Source organism: Dendrobates tinctorius, unplaced genomic scaffold (assembly GCF_039654945.1).
Source record: "Dendrobates tinctorius isolate UK_male_01 unplaced genomic scaffold, ASM3965494v1 ptg000015l, whole genome shotgun sequence".
Classification (NCBI taxonomy): domain Eukaryota; kingdom Metazoa; phylum Chordata; class Amphibia; order Anura; family Dendrobatidae; genus Dendrobates; species Dendrobates tinctorius.
The window spans coordinates 19,181,652-19,205,807 of NW_027361683.1; positions in this window are offsets into that span (position 1 = coordinate 19,181,652).

The window sequence follows — 24,156 nt, forward strand, 5'->3', positions numbered from 1 at the left end:
GCTTGGACTGGTGACTGACTTATTAAGAAACCCCTTCCCTCTGATAATACGTCTGTGTGAGTGTTTGGGTATCAGCCAGTAGTAGCGCTAGCGCCAGCTCGCTTAAGCTCCATCTATTCCAGCACCTAGCGTCTTGCATTGCGCTTGCAACATAGCGGTGCCTTCCCTGCGGCTCAGTTCTCGCCGCGCTGGGGTAGTAGTCCTGCCGGGCGTTCGCAGTTGCGACGCCACGCACCTTATTTCACGGTAGGTCTAGACGGAGTAGTCCTGTCGCCTAAGGCTACTCCTGTGACCCTGAATACCGTGTCTGCATCGCTGGGGTCTATGACCTTGAACAGACTCAGCGTTTTCTGTATGCCTGCAGCTCTGTGAATTTAACAGAGCTTGCTTCACTGCACTGGGTGTAGTTAAACCCTGTGCACATTACCGCCATAGTGCTCTGCCTCTCCTAGCAGGGTTTTTCCATCCACCACACGGTGGACCCCGAGTGGCGAAGGCACTTTATTTATATTTTTTATTTAGTGTCTTCCACCACTCCTAACAATTTGATGCTTTTCGGCAGCAGAGAGATCCTTTTTCTTTCCCATGTTACTTGAAAACTATGGCCTGCTCAATACAGTAGTGTGGAACATCCAGTTTTCCTTTTATTGGGCTCACATGGCAAACTAATTATCACAGGTATCTGGGATTGATTTCAGTGATCCAAAGAACCCTGAGACACAATACAATCAATGGGTTTCATTGAAACAAAACAAAAAACGCTATGACACGTAAAAACAATTTGCATAATAATTTGGAACATGGTGTGTGTATGTATGTATATATATATATATATATATATACATATATATACTGTATATAGCTTTGTCGCCATAGGAGAGGGGCCCAGACACATTTCTTGCCCTGGGGCCCCAAACTGTCAGTGTCTGCCGCTGGACCACACCACCACCAAGAATCATATCATTCTATCTTATTGAGGCTTGTTGAGGAGTTTGGGTGTTATGCACCTGCTTCAGCTTGGCAGGGCTTTGTTACCTTCCCCTATAGTCATTTTTAAAGGGTGGTGGACAATGACTGTTGTGTTCCTATCGTGGAAGACACCAATTCTGTTATGTGTCTTATGTCTTGTGTCTTTTGCAAAAGTGATTACACCCTTCACATTTTTGTAAATATTTTATTACATCTTTCATGGTTGCCTTCCGGAAGAGGATCATTGGATAGGACGATGAGTAACAAGGAACCCTGAGTTTGCAAAACACTGAAGGTAACAGATCTAAGCAAGACTGAGTTGAGGGACTAGTGGGGGTCCTGAGCGGTAGATCCAGGGTGCCAGAAGTGGAAGAAAAAGGACTAGGAACCATCGAGTAAGTAGAGAGACTCGCTGATCAGGACTGTGGCGACAAACTGGGTTGAGATGAAGTTGGGTGAAACAGTGTGCTTCACCAGCCCTTCATTATACTACAGAGGATACTATGTGAATGAAAATTGCTTCTTACTGTAAGAGAAACATACATTAGACTTTGTACCCGTTCTCCTATGTACATAACTATCACCAAGTTAAGTAAAGACTGTGTTTTGAAACGGAAGTCTCCTTTATTGTACAGTGGAATTCATGGTCCTGGCCCGCCATCACCACCGGCTACAGGTGGCCTGCACAGGTGCAAAGCCCTGACAGGACCAACTCACACACCCAGTCAGGGACCCATACTTTCATGTAGTGGACCAGGGCGTTAAAGCAGGAGATGAGCGCCTCATCTGCGGTTACTGTCCCGCACTGCAACTTCTCATTAGCATATGCCTATTTAACCCATTGACCCCCATGCCTGTTTTCCCCTTCATGGTTAGACCACATTTTATAATTCTGACCAGTGTCACTTTATGAGGTAATAACTCTGGAATGCCTCAACGGACCCCAGTGATTCAGAGAACGTTTTTTCATTACATATTTTACTTCATGATAGTGGTAAAATTTATTTGATATGACTTGCGTTTATTTGTGAAAAAATCAGAAATTTGGCAAAAATTTAGAAAATTTAGCAATTTTCAATCTTTATCTTTTTATGTTCTTAAACCTGAGTTATGGCACAAAAAATAGTTAATAAATAACATGTACCACATGAATTTTTACATACAGGCAATAAGAAGGGTTAAAAGTTGATCAGCAATTTCTAATTTTTCCAACAAAATTTACAAAACTATTTTTTAGGGAACAACATCACATTTGAAGAGACTTTGAGGGGACTATATGACAGAAAGTACCTAAATTGACACCATTCTAAAAATTGCACCCCTCAAGGTGCTCAAAACCACATTCAATAAGTTTATTAATGCTTCAGGTGCTTCACAGGAGTTAATGGAATGTGGAAGGAAAAAATGATCACTTAACTTTTTTTTTACAAAAATTTTACTTTAGACCCAACATTTTTTTTTCTCAAGGGAAACGGGAGAAACTGGATCATAAAATTTCTTGTGTAATTTCTCATGAGCACATCAATACCCCATATGTGGGGGAAAAGTACTGTTTGGACGCACGGCAGGGATCAGAAGGCAACGAGTACTGAATGCAAAATTGTCTGGAATCGAAAGCAGACACCATGTCCCTTTTGGAGAGCCTCTGGTGTGCCTAGACAGCGGAACCCCCCTCAACTGACCCCATTTTGTAAACTAGACCCCTCAAGGAACTTATCTAGATGTGTATTAAGCACCTTGAAGCCCCAGGTGCTTCATAGAAAATTATAACGTTGAAACGTGAAAACAAAAAATCAAATTTTGTCCACAAAAAATGTTCTTTATTTTTTATTTTCAAAAGGGTAACCAAAAAAATGGACTCCAAAAAATTCTTGTGCAATTTCTCCTGAGTACGGCAATATTCCATATGTGAGGGAAAAGTACTGTTTGGGCACATGGCATGACTTGGAAGGGAAGGAGCAGCGTTTCACTTTTTGAACGCAAAATTGATTGAAATAATTAGCGAAGGACATGTCCCATTTTGAGAACCTCTGATGTGCCTAAACAATGGAAACCTCCCATAAGTGACCCCATTTTGGAAACTAAGCCCATCAAGGAATGTATCTAGATGTGTGGTGAGCAGCTTGAGCTACCAGTTGCTTTACAGAAGTTTATAATGTTGAACTGTGAAAATAAAAAAAAAATTGCATTTTTCCCACAAAAAGTTATTTTAGCCCCAATTTTTTTATTTTCACAAGGGTAACAGGAGAAATTGCACCATACAAATTGTTGTGAAATTTCTTATGAGCATGCTGATACCCCATATGTGGAGGAAAATTACTGTTTGGGTGCACGACAGGGCTCAGAAAGGAAGGAGTGACGTTTTGGAATGCAGACTTTGATGGAATTGGGTGCAGAAGTAAAGTTGTGTTTGGAGTTCCCCGATTGTGCCTAAACAGTGGAAAACCCCATAAATAAGTGACCCCATTTTGGAAACTAGACCCTTCAATGTATCTGATGTGTGGTGAGCACTTTGAACCCCCAGGTGCATCACAGCATTTTACAATGTTGATCTATGAAAATGAAAACAAATTTTTTTTCCACAAAACTGTTGTTTTAGCCTCAATTTTTTCATTTTCACAAGCATAGAAAGAAAATGGACCCCAAAATTTGTTGTGCAATTTCTCCGGAGCACACCAATACCCCATATGTGGTTGAAAACCTCTTTTGAGGCACAGTGCAAAGCTCAGAAGGGAAGAGAAGACATATTGGAGTTCAACTTTTTCTGCAATGGTTTGAGGATGTGGTAGGGGCCGGGCTTGGGGGGTGAACCGCTGCTTATCAGATGAGGCACAGACGAGACGGAGACAGAATTCAGGTGTAACAGTTCCAAGTTTATTTCGTCGTCCTCTTGACGACCACTGCCACGCACCACAGCCGCCTGTACAATTCTCCGTTTCTAGGCCCGGGTACCTTTTCACCTGTTTCTTAGTCGTGTTGGCGTCCCTCGTGGATCTTTCACTGGGGCTGTCCTAGACGCATCAACCGCCAGCGCTTCACCTGCCCGAGGCCGCCGTCCAGTCGGTACTCCCGGGGCCTCACTTGTCCTGCGGTACGTCACCTCGCCTGTCCTTTGGTACGTCGTGTCAGGGCCACCCCCCTGACTGTCTTCTCTGTCAGTCCCCTGGCCGAGCTTTCTCCGTTCTCTGTCTTCCGTCTTCTCTGCTAAGCTCCTCCCGGGACTGAACTCTCTGGAACCCTAGCCATTCCTACTTATCACCTCTCTCACCGGGAATTCCCCTCCTGGGTTCCTATCTCCCCGCCCCCCACCATGACTATGCGTTTTCTATAGCCGTAAGCTGTTGGTGAGTCCTGAACTACTCCCCCCTGCCATCTTGTGGCCAAATCTCGGTACTGCACTCCCTTTTCTGTCTTTTCCTGCTGTTACCCTTCTAACCCGTCAATCTCCGTCTCTAATGCACAAACTGTCCCCTCCTACTGCCAGCCACGTCTGTCCATCAGGTCACCTTCCCCACAAGGATGCCATGTCACATTGTCAGAGCCCCTGAGGTGCCAGAACAACAGAAACTCCACCATATATGAGCTCATTGTACACTCCCAAATGAATTAATTTAGGGGTGCAGTGATCATATTAACACCACATGTGCGTCACAGAATTTTATACTATTGTTTTAGCACCAAGTTTTAGCCCCAAGGGCTAATAAGAAAAAACTGACCTGTTGTAAAAAAATATCCTGAGTACACCAATACTCTACAAGTAAATGGGAAATACTTTTCAGGCAAAGTGCAAAGCTCAGAAGGGAAGGAGCTAATCACTTATACCGCACAAGAAACTGCACAAAATGGCATTTGTAATCCAAAACCAGGTGTGGAAAAATCAGAGGAAAAGTTTAATAGAAACATTTGCACCACTTCTGTATTTTTCACCGACTCCTGGTTTTGGCTTTCAAATACTGAGGTAAAAACTTAGTGGGCCTTAACCAGTTAACGAACTTGGACGTACTCAGTACGTCTGGGTCAGCTTGTACTTACCAACATTTGACGGTATTGATTACGTACAGGTGATTTTGCGTTTACGATCGCTACCGAGTGTCAGCTGATTCTGATAGCTGACACCCGGCACTCAGCGCAGTGCACTGCTCCCTCTGCACTCCGATTGGCACCTCGCGACGTCATTGCGGGGGCACGATAGTTACCATTGTGACCCGATGTCATCATGATGACATCCGGGTCACCAGGCTACGGCAAACCCCTTAGACCACGCACAGAGCATGGTCTAAGGGGCTTGTGTCAGTTCAGCATTAAGTTATAATCCATTGCAATGCTAATGGATTACAATGGATTACAACAGCGGTCAGCCTGCTAAAAGTGAAAGTCCCATAGTGGGATAAAGTAAAAAAAGTTAAAAAAAAATTGTAAAAATATTTTTTTTAAAAAATCTAAAAACAATTTAAAAAATTGAAATATATTGTACTGATAAACTTATATTTTTCTGAAAAAAAAAGTACACATTTGGTATTACTGCGTCCGGGAGGACATGCCCCATAAAACTGTCTCACTAGTTAACCCCTTCAGTGAACACAGTAAAAAAAAAGTAAATAAAAAAATGGACAAGAATCTGTTAAATAGTTTTGAGTCAAATTTACGTAGGAGATAACCAAGATAATTGTGTATAAAATGATGGTAGCAGTAGTTGATAGTGAGATATGGAGCCTGAAAGTCAAAAGTTGAAATCATTGTTATCCTTTAGCTCTTCAGTGTATATATTGTCACAAAGACCACAGCTCACTGCACATATGACTTGATATTGACAAAAAAGGAGACTCCGTTTCTCACATTTACTTGTCAACCTATCACAACTGGCTCTCAATGAGCTAAACGCACCCCACAGCCAATTCACACATCCACACCACACTTCTTGCTGCTGCCAATTGGTGTTTCGATAGGCCAGCAGGACACCTTCTATGGGTGACACATTAGAACACATGATAACTCATCCTTCCCAAGCACCTGAAAGGTATTCTTCTTGCACTCTGGCATACCTAGGGTAACACAACCACGACATACTTTACCGATTCAGGTTTGTGGGTACATGTAGAGAACCAAAGAGCAAACTTATTCCATTTTAAATTTCATATACAAAAAATGTGGTACATTACAAAAGGATTAAATAAAGAGACATACAAACAAGGGGAAAAAATAACAAAAGCAAAAAGGGACAAATAAAAAAAACCCTTACAGATTTGATACATGAGCCATTTTTCGTAGAGGAGTCACTGCAGAAATCTGGGTAGATCTACAATTCCTGATGTCTTTCAATAAGTTTTTAGGAATGCGTCATGCGCATGCGTCATTTACCCACAGCAAAGCTGTCACTATCAACAAAGCGATTATCATACAAAGAATTGCGCAAGCGCCGTAAAACAGAGCACAGAGTTGATACGGGCTGTAAGAAGTATATCAGCCTTCAAGTTAGCATAGAGCATGCGCAGATAGTGTGACACCGATGGTATAATAATTAACATGGTATACAGCCTGCCTAACAGGTACGCAAGAATATTAGAGCACATAAAGAGAGACCATTAAAGCTGAGGAGCAAATATAAAGTAAACCCAAAGTCGGCTTAAAGATACAATAGACAGTAATCACACAGAAGTATTTGAATGTCCCAATGTTGTCCCAAAACAAAGGGGGGAAAATGCCAAACCACAAATGTTTTAAAAGGGGCACATCCAGTTTTCCCACACTAGTTCTTTGAACTTCAAACCATTGTATAGGTGTAGGGAAGGTGACCTGATGGACGGATGGACTTGTCAGTATAGAGAAGGAAAGGTTTGCACAGTTCAGATAGTTGTCAGTTACTACAGTGGGGAAACAGCTAGGAAAGGGTAGTGGACGTGCAGTACCTGGGTTGACCATTAGAGGGCAGGGAGGAGTGTGAGCAAAGGACTTGACATCAGCTTAGGGCTTAGGAAACCATTGGTCATGGGGGGCGGAGTCACAGGGAACCAGGAAAGGTATAAATTCTGAGGGAGGGTTCCAGAAAGTTCCAGTCCCCAAGGGGAGCTCAGGTGACAGGAGGACTACGACAGTCTGTGCGCTCTGAGGAGAACCAGACCAGGGGGACTGAGGAGAGAGACCATCAGGGGGGTGGTCCTAACAGGAAGAACCGCAGAAGAGATGAGACACCGGGTTTGGGACACCGTATTTGACACGATGCCTGACCAGTAAAATTGCTGTTGGTTTACGGGCCTAAGGCGGCTACAGTGACGGACCTGTCAGGAGCTTCAAACAGTGAAGAAGGGACGGTACGTGCATGTACTTCCCTAATGTAAAAGTACGGTGTGTATAACGGGCCCTGGAAACGGTGGGCCGTGAAGTGATGAGAAGTGCAGTGTACTGCGGAGGCCGTCAAGTGGCGGCAAGAGAGAATAAAACTTGGACCTGTTGCACCCAGAATCTGTCTCCATCTTCTCTGTTTCGTCTCTGCGTGGTCAGAAGAGGGACCACCCCCCAGCCCGGCCCACGACCCTACACTTGGAGTAGTCGGCAGGATCAACGCCGCTAATACGTCATCTTCTGCGGCAGACCTGCCTCAAAGAATGGAAAAAGACTGGGACTACTATGTTTGGATTACAATCACTTGTGGATTACAAATTACCTACCTGTGGAATACAAATGGGGAGCGCTGTGGCGGATCTGTGTGGTCAGCAGAGGATCCGGGGTGGTACCAAGTACTGTGCAGTGTGGTGGTATTGCTTCAGCGTAGAGGAGAGGTCAGGGTGTTCGCAGTTGTTCAGAATGGACTGGGACCCCCTCCAACGTACCCCAAAAGGAAGCTGTATGTGCCCGGAGACCGACGCTTCCATATATTGGACCCTGACCGGTGGGTGGAGAGGCCTGCCGACGCCCCACCCCACAGAGGGAGTGACAACGAAGAAAAGCTTGGGTGCGGCTGCTTGGCGCCATTCGATTGCTGCCCACCGGACGGTATGAAACACTGCAGGTGTCGGGGCATCGGCCGCCTGGAGTGGCAATGGTGGCGGGAGACTGAGCTGAGGCAGAAGACATCATCTTCAGAGCCACGGGCAGGAAGCGGAGCCAGAAGGAGCGGCCGCCATTGATACTGGCGGAGGACTTCCCCGCAGAGTCCCTGAGCCTGGAGGCTAGGTCCGCGGAACAACGAGCTGAGGAGCGGAGACTGCGGGAGGAGCCGCGTGGTGACTTGACGGAGGCCGCGGAGCCGGGGAAGGTGAGAGTTCCCCCGGCCCTGCCGGCGGCTTCACAAGCGGCCCCCACCATTCTGCCGATGCACGCAGCCTCCAGCGTATCGGAAGGTCTGGCCGCGGAGGGCCCTATGGTGTACGTGTAGCTGAGCGAGGCCCCTGCCCACGTCCCTGAGTCATCCCGCCCGGAGTCATCAGCGCGGAGCTTGGTTACAGAAGACGCGGCTGTGCTCCCCCGACCGGTAACAGCTTCATTACCAGAACCGGCCGCCACCCTGACTCTGCTGGAGGTTTTGGATGCGGCCTACCCTACGGCCGCGGCTATGCCGGCGCTAGAACCGGCTGCGGCCTGCTTGACAGGGCCTGTGATTCAGTCCTCCGGAAACACGGCTGCTCCCGTCCGCCACCCGGCCCCGGCGGCTGCTGGGCCGCAGATAGCATCGGCTGCCTCTGGCCCACACGCTTTTTCGACAAAATCCCGCCCACTGGACTCTAGAGCCTGCGCAGTACCCTCTGTTTGGGTGGCGGAGGTTATTAATGGGAAGAAGGCACGGGAGCAAGCGATCTGGAAGCAGCTGCATGAAAAGGGAGAGGCAGGTATGGCGGTGAAGAGATCACAGGGGCGGCTGGTATACACCAACGTCGACAGGGGGTACGGTTTCATCCGTGATAAGACTGGCCAGAAGGTGTATGTGAATGTGGCCTCTATACGGCATGGCCGGGCTCTGAAGTAAGGGGACTTAGTTTCCTATTATAAAGAATACTGCCCCTGCGGATATTATGCAGTGGCAGTACTGGCGGAGCCTGAGGAATGTGAACCCCCATAAAAAGGACTGTTGTGGACACTCCCTGCATCCCAGGAGCTTCACGGCTGTGGGGCCCCTTGCTACCGGCCATCAGGAGATGGTCTGGACTGTCAGGATTCTTTTGCACTGATGTGCAGACCACGAGGACAGTTTTCCGTCCAAATTATAGAAAATGTTTTTTTAGTTGCAGTTAGTTTGCCTGACATGGCCGGGATGCAGAAAAAAAAAGGGGGGAAGTGTCAATTTCAAAGGGAAGGGGAGGAGAACATGTGATGTTATATGTTGGTTTTAGAAGCAAAAGAAAATGAAAAAAAAATATAAAAATGGGTACTTGTGCTATTATAAAGTTGTTTAATGTATAATATGCCAAAGTAAAATGCAATAGGTCCGGGTAAGGGAAGGTCTGAGGGACCAACGGGAAGTGTGAGATCCGAAGAGGGGTCTATGTGTGAAGAGGGTCTGGGAGACCGAGACGCCGACCATGACAGGTAATTGAAAGAAAGGTACAAGAGGTGAAAGATGTGAAAAGACAGCCGTCCTAGGTCAGGTCCCCGACACCCCAGACACCCCTGAAGGAGAGAGATGGACGCCGGCATCTGGTAGGTGTGAGGCCTCGATCATGGCGTACCAGACAGTGGAGGGTGACAGAAGGGGAGAGTAGGGGAAGGTACACGCCATAGAGAGAATATGAGTGTACCTAGCCCAGTGTGAAAGACGTTGTCATGTGGCGTGCGCGCTGGTGAGTAGCAGTAGGCTACTCAGAGCATGGTGCTCCCAGTATGGTTCGGCCCCTGCAGGTAGTGGGTTTGGCCCAACAGCTGGTCCAACAACAGTGTGTAGGAGAAGCTTCAGAAGGATGAAGGCAAGGATGACGATTATCGAGGACGACAATGGACAAAGGAAGGGGGAGTGTAGGGAAGGTGACCTGACGGACCTGTTGCACCCAGAATCTGTCTCCATCTTGTCTCTGTTTCGTCTCTGCGCAGTCAGAAGAGGGACCACCCCCCAGCCCGGCCCACGACCCTACATAGGGACAAAAGGACAGAAAGAAAAAGAACAGATTGTGTGGTGTTTTCATGCCAGGAAGTTACATCAAATGACACAAACACAACTCATTTAAATGGAATATTTTCAAATGGATGCCAATATGGTGAGACACTTTGAGAGCATCTGCATGGATTCCTATGTTCCTGCATATTTTAAACCCCACAAGTAGAGCCTAGAAAAAAAAAATTTACTAGAGAAAATATCTTGTACAAAAAAAAGTATGTATGACGAGAACTATATAGACTTACAGTAAAGAGCCATAAGAAGATGGAAATAAACATTCCTAAGGAATCGACACAGCATATAAATTAAATTCACAAACATTTCAAATAATCAAATGAGGCGAAAAGGACATACTGGCAATGATGATTCAATCGAGGCCATAGGGGGTAGTGGCGTCACCAAAATAAAGAGACCACATGATAGGTCATATTTGTGAACAGTCATCTTCGAAGGAGAAGGATACTGAGAATGTATTAAAAGATGGACAAAAACTCCCATCACATGTCTCATGTCAGGTGCCAAAAAACGCCCCTATAAAAATAGGCAGAACATATGAAACCACCACAAAATGTACAGTGGGCAGTAAATACCACTAATAGGGTACATCTCTACCTATCCACAAAGACTTTGAAAGTGTCCCTAAGTGCAGTGGCAAAAACCATCAAGCACTACAAAGAAACTAGCTCACATGAGGACCGGCCCAGGAAAGGAAGACCAAGAGTCACCTCTGCTGCGGAGGATAAGTTCATCTGAGTCACTAGCCTCAGAAATTGCAGGTTAACAGCAGCTCAGATTAGAGACCAGGTTAATGCCACACAGAGTTCTAGCAGCAGACACATCTCTACAACAACTATTAAGAGGAGACTTTGTGCAGCATGCCTTCATGGTAAAATAGCTGCTAGGAAACCACTGCTAAGGACAGGCAACAAGCAGAAGAGACTTGTTTGGGCTAAAGAACACAAGGAATGGACAATCGACCAGTGGAAATATGTGCTTTGGTCTGATGAGTCCAAATCTGAAATCTTTGGTTCCAACGACCGTGTCTTTGTGCGACGCAGAAAAGGTGAACGGATGGACTCTACATGCCTGGTTCCCACCGTGAAGCATGGAGGAGGAGGTGTGATGGTGTGGGGGTGCTTTGCTGGTAACACTGTTGGGGATGTATTCAAAATTGAAGGCATACTGAACCAGCACGGCTACCACAGCATCTTGCAGAGGCATGCTATTCCATCTGGTTTGCATTTAGTTGGACCATCATTTATTTTTCAACAGGACAATGACCCCAAACACACCTCCAGGCTGTGTAAGGGCTATTTGACCAAGAAGGCGAGTGATGGGGTGCTACGCCAGATGACCTGGCCTCCACAGTCACCAGACCTGAACCCAATCGAGATGTTTTGGTGTGAGCTGGACCGCAGAGAGAAGGCAAAAGGACCAACAAGTGCTAAGCATCTTTAGGAACTCCTTCAAGACTGTTGGAAGACCATTTCCGGTGACTACCTCTTGAAGCTCATCAAGAGAATGCCAAGAGTGTGCAAAGCAGTAATCAAAGCAAAAGGTGGCTACTTTGAAGAACCTAGAATATAAGACATATTTTCAGTTGTTTCACACTTTTTTGTTAATTATATAATTCCACATGTGTTAATTCATAGTTTTGATGCCTTCAGAGTGAATTTACAATTTTCATAGTCCTGAAAATAAAGAAAACTCTTTGAATGAGAAGGTGGTCTGTACTGTATTTATACACTAGCTGAAGAGCCCGGTGTTGCCTGGGCATAGTAACCAATTGTGGTTAGTTCTAACAAATTATAATGATTATATTGCACATAAAAACATTTCACATCATATATTCAACACTACAGATTTGCAACACAAATTAACGAACCGATTACTTAAGTATTAATAGTATTTTATTTTCAACTCATTCAAGAGCCTTTTGATAAATAACATTTTTGGTTTTTCCTTTTGGTGCAAAGATGAACAGATTTTTGGCAGTTCCAACTCTTGAACAGACCACGTAAAGTTGGCCATGACAAAAGCATGGAGATTGCAAATCGTTCCCTACTACTTTCAAGGACTGTCCCTGAGCATTGTTAATGGACATTGCAAATAGCAGTTGAACTGGAAACTGGAGGGGTTTAAAATCAAAAAACAAATCAGATGGAATGAGTGGAATTCTTGGAATGAAAATGTCCTCTCCTTTGGCACATCCTGTTTCTGAGCTGTGTATCTAACTCTATCCTGTGTGATAATGTCTGCTGAGCTGTGTACCTAATCCTCTCCTGTGTGATACTTTCTGCTGAGCTGTGTATCTAATCCTATCATGTTACTGACTGCTCAGCCGTGTATCTAACCCTATCCTGTGTGATACTGACTGCGGAGCCGTGTACCTACTCCTATCATGTGTGTTACTGACTGCTTGTCACGCCGTTCCGACATACTCACCCGGCCTCCGCTCCCACGCCGTCTCTGCATACTCACCCGGGTATCGCACCCACGCCACAGCCCCTCACCGCCCGACGGCCACGACTGTCACCTCTGACAGGTACGCGGCCGATGGCGTCTCTGCATGCACTGCACATGCGCCATAGGCCGCGGCCACGTCTCCCTTCTGCTTCTTGTGCTCCGGCTATGCCCTGACCCGCAAGCACCCCCTGACCAATGGTAGGCCAGACAGGGGCATATCAGGCCACTTCCCCTCGAGGGAGGTGCCTGATCATTGTGTTTCCTAGCACACTGGGCCCCGCTTCTTCGTGTGCTCTCTGCAGTCTCACAGTCCCATTCTCGTGTGCTCCCTGCAGCAGCCTCGCAGTCCTGCTATCTGTGTCCCCTGCTGTACTCCAGTTCTACTCTAGTCCTACCTCCGGTGTTCCTGTTCCATCCTGCTCCAGTCCTTCCGTCCTACTCCAGTCTTGCCTCCGGTGTTCCTGTTCCATCCTGCTCCAGTCCTTCCGTCTTACTCCAGCCCTGTCTCCGGTGTTCCTGTTCCGTCCTACTCCAGTCCTACCTCCGGTGTTCCTGTTCCATCCTGCTCCAGTCCTTCTGTACTACTCCAGTCCTGCCTCCTGTGTTCCTGTTCCATCCTGCTCCAGTCCTTCCGTCCTACTCCAGTCCTGCCTCCGGTGTTCCAGTTCCATCCTGCTCCAGTCCTTCCTTCCTCCTCTAATCCTGTCTCCTGTGTTCCTGCTCCAGCCATCCTTTCACGTTCCCATCTACTGTCTTACTCCACTCCTGCCTCCTGTGTTCCAGCTCTGTCCTATCATCTACACTTCAGTCCCACACTCATACTCCAGTCCATCCTGAGCCGCCCCTCTCGGTATCGGCTACCGTAGTACTCGAACCCCTGAGCCTGCTCCTAACGGTCCCTGTATAGGGGTCGGTTCCACCTGGCAGCTCGCCCGGGACCCCTCGGTGCCACGGCCCAGAGGGTCCACTCCTGGAGATTCCGGCTCCAGACCAGCCACGCTAACACTGCTCAGCCATGTATCTAATCCTATCCTGTGTGATACTGACTGCTGAGCCATGTATCTAATCCTATTCTGTTTGATCTGGAAACTGGAGGCGTATTCTGTGTGATACTGTCTGCTGAGCCGTCTATCTAATACTATTCTGTGTGATGAGCTGTGTATCTATTCCTATCCTGTGTGATACTGGCTGCTGAGCTGTGTATCTAATCCTATCCTGTGTGATACTGACTGCTGAGTTGTGTATCTAATCCTATCCTGTGTGATACTGACTGCTGAGCCATGTGTCTAATCCTCTCCTGTGTGATACTGACTGCTGAGCTGTGTATCTAATCCTATTCTGTGTAATACTGACTGCTGAGCTGTGTATCTAATCCTATCCTGTGTGATACTGGGCTCCCCCTGCAGTCTGTGTCAGAGGGTGGTCTGTGTTGGCACGGTAATAAATTGTGTTATTTCCAGCTTTACAGAAGGACGATAGCACCATAGAAATGATAAGAATTATAGCCCAAATTGTTTGGTTAATTGGAACGCACAGGGTTAAAATTTCGCCTCACAACATAGCCTATGACACTCTTGGGGTCCAGACGTGTGACTGTGCAAAATTTTGTGGCTTTAGCTGCGACGGTGCAGATGCCAATCCCGGGCATACACACATACATACATACAAAAATACACACACCCCACACACACACACACACACACACACACACACACACACACACAAACACACACACACATTCAGCTTTATATATTAGATATATATATATACTGTATATGTAAATATACTGTATTTTTTGGATTATAAGACACACTTTTTTCCCCCAAATTCCCCCCAATACCTTACCGGTACCATTGCTGCAGGCTGGGATGAGGGGGTGTCCGGTGGTGCTTCTGGTGCCCGGCAGTGCTACAGGGGTGTCTGGCGGTGCTGCGCGGTGCTGCTGCAGCTGCCTCCGGTGCTGCCGGGGCTCTGCCAACATTTTGTGAAAGGCCAGAGCCCCGGCAGTTACGTGGCTTCCTGTGCAGTGGACTCTGGGAAAATGGCCACTGGGGGCGATGCATGCGCAGATGGAGATCACGGCATCAAGATCTCGAGAGATGAGATCTCTTGAGATCTCGGTGCTGAGAACTCCGTCTGCACATGCGCCACTACCGGCAGCCAGTTTCCTGGGGTCCGCCGCACAGGAAACCATGGAACTGTCGGGGCTCTAGACTTTCACAAAATGTCGGCAGAGCCCTGGCAGTGCCGGATACCCCCTGTAGCACCGCTGTGCACCCGCAGCACAGAAGACACCCGCAGCATCAGGCAGCACCGCTGGATATCCCTGTAGCACCACGGGGCACTCGCAGCACCAGAGACACCCGCAGCAGCACCGGGCAGCAGCGCTGGACACCCGCAGCAGCACCAGACACCGCAACAGCACCAGACACCCTCAGTGGCGTGCCGCACATCGGAACACCCCCCCTCATCCCAGCCTGTGGCTTGCAGCATCAACCCACTCCTGCCTCCTCCAACAGCGACCCTGGGATCCCACTTCACAACCACCACCCCCGGTAAGAAATAAGAGGCACGGATTATAAGAAGCACCACCATTTTACTGAATAAAATTTTTTTTCCTATTTTTCTCCTCAAAATTTGGGGTGTGTCTTATAACCTGGAGAGTCTTATAATCCGAAAAATATTGTATCTATAATTTGGATAATATTGCATATCTGTGGTTTCCGAAGGCAGAGAATTCTGGCGCTTTAATGCACAAAAGTGATTATGTCTCCTAATTAGTGATGAATGAGTATGCTCGTTACTCGAGTTTTCTGAACATGCTCGGGTGTTCTTCGAGTATTTGGGCGTGCTTGGAGATTTAGTTTGTGTTGCCACAGCTGCATGATTTGTGGCTGCTAGACAGCTTGAATACATGTGGGGATTGTCTGTTTGTTAGGAAATACCCACGTGTATTCAGACTGTCTAGCAGCCGCAAATCATGCAGCTGCGGCGTCACAAACTAAATCTCCAAGTACGCCCCAAATACTCGGAGAACACCTGAGCACGCTCGGAAACATTCTCGCTCATCAGTACTCCTAATCAATCGCAGATATATCCATGAATTCCATGGATGGTGTGAACATCAGATGTCACGGTCACGTGTGTCTGGCCGCAGCGAGTACCGCAAGGCGAACTCATGACACGCATGACCCTGGATACACTGCCTCCAGTAGGGCGAATTTAAATAATAAAACGTGCAGCTGGATACACCGCCTCCAACTGGCGAATTTAGGTAATACACGTTATATATACAGTAGTCTCCAGTAAAGCGAATTTAAATAATAAAGGGGAAACCTGGGTAACAATAACAATGGTGGGCCCTGCGATAGGGAAAACGGACATGGAGACCTCCTGTACTCGCCTGAGCCAGTGTCCCTGCACTCCTAACGTTCCCTATGCCGGTTCCGCACCAGGCGACGCACGCGTACCTCAAACCCTGACTCGCCCTGCACCTAAACCCTCACTAGGGAATTGGTCGGTGCGGAATCTAATCCCACCAGTGCACTAAACACACATAAAGGAAAATGACAATACAGGGGGAACACCACTTAGCTTTGCTCTGTTGTGTACGCTCCTAGCAACAGAGCCCACCACCTGCGTGCATCTTCTCCAACCGGATCCATCACCATAACTGGATCCATCACCCTAGTGCAGCCTTGGAGCAGAGTCCACCACCAGTTGCAGCTGCCCAGTAAACAGAGTCCCAAGGATGAGTCCAGCTTCTGCCAAAAAGTCCAGCATGCTCGAGTCCAACTTTTCTGCCAAGAAGTCTAGCATGCTTGAGTCCAGCTTTCAGCAACCAAGTCCAGCATGCTTTAGTGCAACTCTCACCATAGTCGCCACTCCACCAAGCTATGCAAGTACTTCCTGTTGACACCATAAACTGCGACTCCACCACGCCATGCCTGCCCTTCTTGCAGACACCAACGTTGAACTCCACCAATCCATGCCAGCACTCCTTGTAGACTCCATAGCTGACTCAACCCTTCTGGCTGGGCTGCCCAGGACTCACATTCTGCTCCTTCATTACCCAGGCTTGCTTCCCAAATGACGAACTATCAATATCACCAACGATCATCAAACACACCTGAAACTCTTTTATAGAGTCTCACACCTGATTTGTAATACATGGACATTAAAACTAAAGTGCAAAACCACTCACCACCACCGGGGCAACTTAGAACAAACGACACCACGTGTAACAATTCTATTGGCCACCGGGGGCAATCAACCCACTTTGGCACCAAGCCAAAGGAAGAAAAGTTCACTTTGTCCATTTACTTGTCAGATACACCTTGGATCATGACATCAGATTATTATAGCTATGGCTTGGAAATATTGCATATCCATAGCTATGTGATGCTAGACATATTATCTATGTTAAAGTCCATTATCATACAGGTGACCAATAAAACATGATTTTTTTTTATTCGATGCTATAATCCTTTTGCCTTTTTTGTGGACTGAACAATTTAACTGACTCGCATTTTAAACAAAGCTACAGACTTTTTTTTATAAACCACAGTCAAAATTTTGTTTATCAGTCTATAGCAACAGTGGTTAATTCAAAACTCCCCATGTCTGCTTCAGTTAGGAGCAATAAAGAATATCAAAGAACTGTTACTATCTCTGTAACATACCTCAACTAAATCTCAGTGTTAGGGTGTGTGCAGACGCTGCGGAATCCGCTGCGGATTAATCCGCATGGATTTTGCAAAAACCGCAGATAAACCGCAGGTCAAAAGACCTGCGGATTATCTGCGGTTTTACCTGCGGTTTGGTCCTGCGGATTCACCATCTCCACAATGGTGGAGATAGGAACCCGCAGCGGTTTCCGCAGAAAGAATTGACATGTCAATTCTTTCTGCGGTTTCAAAACCGCAGCAAATCCGCGCGGATTTTTACGCAACGTCTACACAGCGGGTTTTTTTTACCATTCATATGAATGGTACTGTACACCGCAGCTAAAACTGCTGCGGGTCCGCAGCGGCCAAAAACGCTGCGGAAACGCAGCAGAATCCGCAGCGTGTGCACATACCCTTAGGGCTATATTGAAAATGAGTTATTTAATGGTTACTGTTGTTTCAATAAACGTTACATAAATCATCAGTAAAGGCAAATATATGAATTTTCGCAGTATAGGATTTCAGATAAATATGAGAAATTCCCTCTGAAAAACTGTTAAAATTAGGGATGGGCGATCCCGAACTACTGTAAAGTTCTGGACCCATACAGAACACTATTGTTTGGTCACAAGGTCCCGAGCAAGGATTTCCATGGTAAACCCGTGTTACAGTTCAGGTCCAGGGCCTGTAAAAGTATAAAATTAATAATAAACATTATAATTATACTTACCTGTCCAGCGACACGTCCTCCTGTCCCGCTGTCTCCCGGCTGCATCTGCTTCAGGGGCCGTTCACTAACTTCCGGCGGTATTCACTGCACTCGGCAGTCTTTGGCTTTTTCCGGCATTGTTCGTGCGGTGACGTCAGGGTTCACCCATGTTCATAGCTTGGGCCATGAACTGGGGTGAACCCTGATGTCACCACATGAACACTGCCAACGCAGGCCGAAAATTGCCGAGTACCGAGCAGTAGAGTGTATTACTCGGAAGTCAATGATCGGCCCCAGAAGTGGATGCGGCCGGGAGACAGCGAGACGGGAGAATGCATCGCTGGACCGGTAAGAATAATTATAATGTGTATTATTAATTTTATGCTTTGTTTTACAGCCCCCCCACCCCATTCCTATATCTGTAAAGTCCAAGCTCGGGGTTCCGATGCAAGTTCGTGTCATCTCCGACCCTAAGCTCAAACTTTACAAGCAAAACTCGGGCGAACCTGCCGATCCTGATCTTCAGGGTGTTCGCCCATCCCTAGTTAAAATCTGTCTTGCTCAAAAGAAGGTTGCATGGGTTGTCCAAAACTGGGACAACTCCTTCTGAATCTAAGTTTTTGCCCCTGTCAAAATAATAGCAGCTATACTCAGCTCCAATGCCTGCGCCGTTTGAGCGGTGTCGGCATTGGCTCTCCTGGGGCTCACGTGAGATAACAATGCCAATCAGCGGCCGCTTCACCTACCCCTCCTTCAGATGTAATTGACATCCGAGATAGTGAGAGCAGCTCAATTGGTTTGTATTTGTAACAGGCTGGGTGGTGGAACCACTGTGCCAAAGCCCAAGTAAGTCTTGGAGGGGCGTGACTAGGAGCCTCACCCAATACGACCACAGACACACAGCTGACCCCTAGAAGTGGATAGCTGGACTGGCCCAGGGAAATGTCGAACAGATGCAGACAGGCAGAGAAGACAACAGGAACCGCAGGTGCAGACAGGACAGTCTAATGGACAGATGAGAACTGACAGGTGCAGCCAGCACTGCTGCCGTTGAGGTGAGCACTGGTGGGTGCAGCTGGCTCTGCTGCCGTTGAGGTGAGTACAGGTGGGTGCAGCTGGCTCTGCTGCCATTGAGGTGAGCACTGGCGGGTGCAGCTGGTTCTGCTGCCGCTGAGGTGAGCATTTGTGAGTGCAACTGGCTCTGCTGCTGCTGAGGTGAGCACTGGTGGGTGCAGCTGACTCTGCTGCTGCTGAGGTGAGCATTGATGGGTGCAGCTGGCTCTGCTGCCATTGAGGTGAGCACTGGCGGGTGCAGTTGGCTCTGCTGCCGCTGAGGTGAGCATTGACGGGTGAAGCTGGCTCTGTTGCCATTTAGGTGAGCACTGGCGGGTGCAGCAGACTCAGATACAAGTACAGGTACCTGAGAACTGACAAGCCTGTTAGAAACAAACTCACAACATTGCACAGGCACCTCCATGTTGGAGGAGGCAGTTTAAATAGTAAGTGACCTCCAGCTATTGGCTGGGGACACTTTAGAGGAACGGTCATAGCCCCTTCAAGAAAGAGGAAGTGTGCGCGCGTGCTCTAAGCACAGTGCCTGAAGATCTGCTAGGAGTGCATGAACCCTGGGCAGCAGCAGACCCGGAAGGAGCAGAACGGGTGCCTTGGTGGTGAGCACGCTGATGTCTCTGCAGAGACGGAGATACTGCAGGCAGAGATGCGGGCTCTACATCTCACTTACTCCCTCACTTACTCCGCTCTTTTTCAAGCCTGTCAGAAATTTCTCCAGGAGGAGTGGAGTATGGATGTTATCCCTGGGCTCCCAGGACCTATCCCCTGGACCAAATACCTTCCAATTTACAAGAAATAAGATCTTTCCTCTTAGCTTCTTGGTGGCTAAAATGTTTTCTACCTCGAAAACGTCATCAGCACTGACAGGAGTCGGAGTGGGACCAGGAACCTTGAAGAAAGAACTGAGGACCACAGGTTTGAGAAGAGACACATGGAAGGAATTGGGAATTTGCAAGGAGGCTGGGAGTTTGAGTTTGTAGGCTACTGCAGGGGTCCCCAACCGCCGGTCCGCGGCCCAGCACTGGGCCGCTGCAGTGCCCTTGCCGGTCCGCGGACACAAGGGGAGCCAGGGGCGGTCAGTGGCGTAGCGGGGGCTGGGGCGGCGCGCAGCAGTTCTTAGCGGCGGCCAGGGAGCGATCAAGCAGCTCCGCTGCCTGCAAGAGGGAATAGCAGGAGCGGAGCTGCAAGGACCCGTCCACTGCGTCCAGCTTCCTGCCCGCCGCCCGCGCTTCCTGTCTCTGACTGACACAGAGAGGAGCGCGACGCTGCTGTGTCAGAGCGAGGAAGCGCGGGCGATGCTGCGACAGGTGAGAGGAGAGAGGTGGTGTCTGTGTGTATGTATAATGTGTGTACATGTATGTTTGTGTGTGTGTGTGTGTGTGTGTGTGTGTGTGTGTGTTGGTCTGTGTTTGTGTAGCCTGGCCCTGGAGGAGATGGGGACATGAGGAGAAGGCCATGAGGGGAGTGATGGGGTGAAGGCAATTATGGAGAGACAGCAGTGATGGGGAGAAGGGAGTGATGGGGTGAAGGCAATGATGGGGAGAGGGGAGTGATGGGGTGAAGGCAATGATGGGGAGACGGCAGTGATGGGGTGAGGGGAGTGATGGGGTGAAGGCAATGATGGGAAGAGGGGAGTGATGGGGTGAAGGCAATGATGGGGAGACAGCAGTGATGGGGAGAGGGGAGTGATGGGGTGAAGGCAATGATGGGGAGAGGGGAGTGATGGGGTGAAGGCAATGATGGGGAGAGGGGAGTGATGGGGTGAAGGCAATCATGGGGAGAGGGGAGTGATGGGGTGAAGGCAATGATGGGGAGAGGGGATTGATGGGGTGAAGGCAATGATGGGGAGAGGGGAGTGATGGGGTGAAGGCAATGATGGGGAGAAGGGAGTGATGGAGCACTCATTCAAAACCTATGGTGAGTTGAGTCACATTATAAATGTTATTTAATTATAAGTATGCACTGCTAAACTACAACAGTGTCCATAGCCCTGCCCCCTTATGACCAAAGCCCTGCCCCTGCCACACCTCCATCCCCGCCCTGCCGGGCCATGGAAGAATGGTCTTGCTTGAAACTGGTCCCTGGTGCAAAAAAGGTTGGGGACCACTGGGCTACTGTATTAATCCGTTTCAACACCTCGAAGGGACCAATGAAGTGAGGACCCAATTTATAGGATGGTATCTTGAGGCGGATATACTTAGATAACAGCCAGACCTTATCTCCAGGATGAAGGTGAATCCAGATGTCTCTAGATGTCTTTTCATCTGTTCAAAGGATTTTACCAAAGACGCTTTGGTGTCCTCCCAGGTCTTGGAAAAGTTCCTGACGAGGGAATCGACAGCTAAAATATCAGAGGTAACAGCCACAGGGAATGGCACTTTAGGGTGTTGACCGTAGACCACAAAATCTGAGATTTTGCCAAAGACTCACTCATGTGGCTATTGTAAGAGAATTCGGCCCGAGGCAGGAGTTCAGCCCAGTCACTGTGATGAGCATTGACAAAATGCCTGAGAAAATTAGTCAGGATCTGATTGACTCTTTCCACTTGGTCATTGGACTGAGGATGGTAAGAAGATGAGAAATCTAAAGTAACAATCAGTAGCTTACAGGTGGCCCTCCAGAAATGAGAGGTAAACTGGACACCTCTATCGGAGACTATGTGAAGCAGTAGACCATGGAGACGAAAAATCTGAGGAATGAATTCTTTTGTCAGTACTGGCGCAGATGGAAGACCAGATAGTGGGATGAAATGAGCCATCTTGGAAAAACGATCCACCACCACCCAGATGACGGTACATCCAGCCGACACTGGCAGATCCGTGATGAAATACATGGAGATACGGTACCAGGGAACAGGCGGCAAAGGCAAGGGAAGCAACCGACCGGACAGAAGCTATTTAGGAGTCTTATTTCAGGCACACGAAGGACAAGAAGAGATGAAATTTGCAACATCTTTGCGCAGAGTCGGCCACCAATAATGTTGACAGATAAGGAGAGTAGTCTTCTTCTGTCTGGCATGGCCTGCCACCTTAGAAGAATGTCCCGAGAGAAGAACCTGCTTCCTGTCAGGTTCAGCCACATAAATTTTACCAGAGGGTAGACGAGATAAGTCTAGCGGAGCAACTGTGACTATTTTGGAGGGCTCGATGATATGTTTAGGCTCCTCCTCCTGGTCGGAGGCCTGGAAGGACCTGGAGAGTGCGTTTGCCTTAACGTTTTTATCAGCCGAACGAAAATGGAGTGTGAAGTTGAAGTGAGCGAGGAACAAAGACCATCTGCTTTGACTGGTGTTAAGCTGCTGAGCAGACTGCACATAAGCCAGAGTCTGGTCAGTGTAAATTACAGCAGGGTGCAGCGCTCCTTTCAGCAAGTAACGCTACTCCTCCAGAGCCAGCTTGATCGTGAGCAATTCTCTATCGCCAATAGAGTAATTGTGTTCTGGTGCCGAGAAGAGTTTAGAGAAAAAGTCGCAGGATACCATGCGACTGGATGAAGAATTGTGAGTGAGGATGGCTCCGGCCCTTGTGGAAGATGCATCCAACCTCAGGAAGATCTGTTTGTTATGGTTTGGGTGATGCAGCCCCAGAGCCGCGGAGAATGTTTACTTGAGAGATACAAAGGCTTCTTCTGCTTCAGGAGTCCATTCATTAGGATTGACTTCTTTGCGGGTCAGGGCAGAAATAGGAGCAGATGGGAAAATAAATGCGAAATAAATTGGCAATAAAAATTTGCAAACTCGAGAAACCGCTGGATAGCCTTAAGACCGTCTGGACGGGGCCACTTCATGACGGCGGATACCTTCTCGGGATCCATCTTCAGACCGGTCTCAGAAACAATGTACCCCAGAAACGGAAAGGGGGACTGTTCGAAGATGCACTTTTCATATTTGGCATAGAGACGGTTAGTTCTTGTCATGCTCGCCATGTCTGTTATGTCCGCCATGTCTGTTTTGCCTCATGACCCTGGAGCGGTGTGCACGCGCATCCCATGTCTGCTATCCTGCTTGTTCCCTAGAGCAGTGTGCACACTCACCTCATTTCTGCTGAGCTGCAAGATGCCTGCGTTTCTGCTTTGCTTTCTGTGATCTTCTCATCATGTCTAGAATCCCTGATCATGTGTCTTTCCTAAGATCCTGCACTATCTGGTTCTGCAATCATCTCATCATGTCTGAAACTCTGATCATGTGACCTTTCCTAAGATCCTGCACTGTCTGGTTCTGCAATCATCTCGTCATGTATGAAACCTTGATCATGTGACCTTTCCTAAGATCCTGCACTGTCTGGTTCTGTGATCATCTCGTCATGTATGAAACCTTGATCATGTGACCTTTCCTAAGATCCTGCACTGTCTGGTTCTGTGATCATCTCGTCATGTCTGAAACCTTGATCATGTGACATTTCCTAAGATCCTGCACTGTCTGGTTCTGTGATCATCTCGTCATGTCTGAAACCCTGATCATGTGACTGCGCTCTGTGATCCTGGAGCATCTGAACTAGGAAGGTCTCCCCTGGTCCTGACCCGGAAGAGGAGGTGCTATGCCCTATATTAGACCGCCCCTTCCTATGCTCAGTCAGGGCCTGAGTATTGTGTTGTGTTCCTGCATGGCTGCTTGGTCTGTGGGGCACTCCCTTTATTCTGTGCCCTTGCACCTAGCTCTGTCGTGCGTCTCTGCACACGCTCCGTGCTCGTACTCCGTCTCTTGTCCCGTGCCTTGTCTTATGTTTGTCCATTGTGCCATGTTTGTCTTTTTCCTGCTTGGACTTGTAGTCCTTCTGTTATTCTCTGCCTTGCCTGTTTTCGCTATGCCTTGTTTCGTACCTTGCCTTGCTCTGCCTTGTTCCTCCCTATGGTCTCAGTCTTTGCTTGCTCTGCATCACTTTCTCCTATGGTGCTCTGTAGTGCTCCCTGGCACACGCACCTTCCCTCCTTTCTTTCCTTTCATGCTCTTTTCCATGTCTAGTCCCAAGGCTCTGCCTTGGCCCGGCTCTGGGCTTCGGCCTACGCTCCGCTGCTAGACTCTTGCACGTTTCTAGGCTAGTCCCAAGGTTCTCCCTTGGCCCGGCTCTGGGCTTCGGCCTACGCTCCGCTGCTAGCTCTGTTCTTGCTCTGACCTGATTCCGTGTTTCTGCCTATGCTTCCGTTCCTGGTTCTGTACTCTGCTTAAGCCCTGCCTTGTTTCTCATCTTGACTTC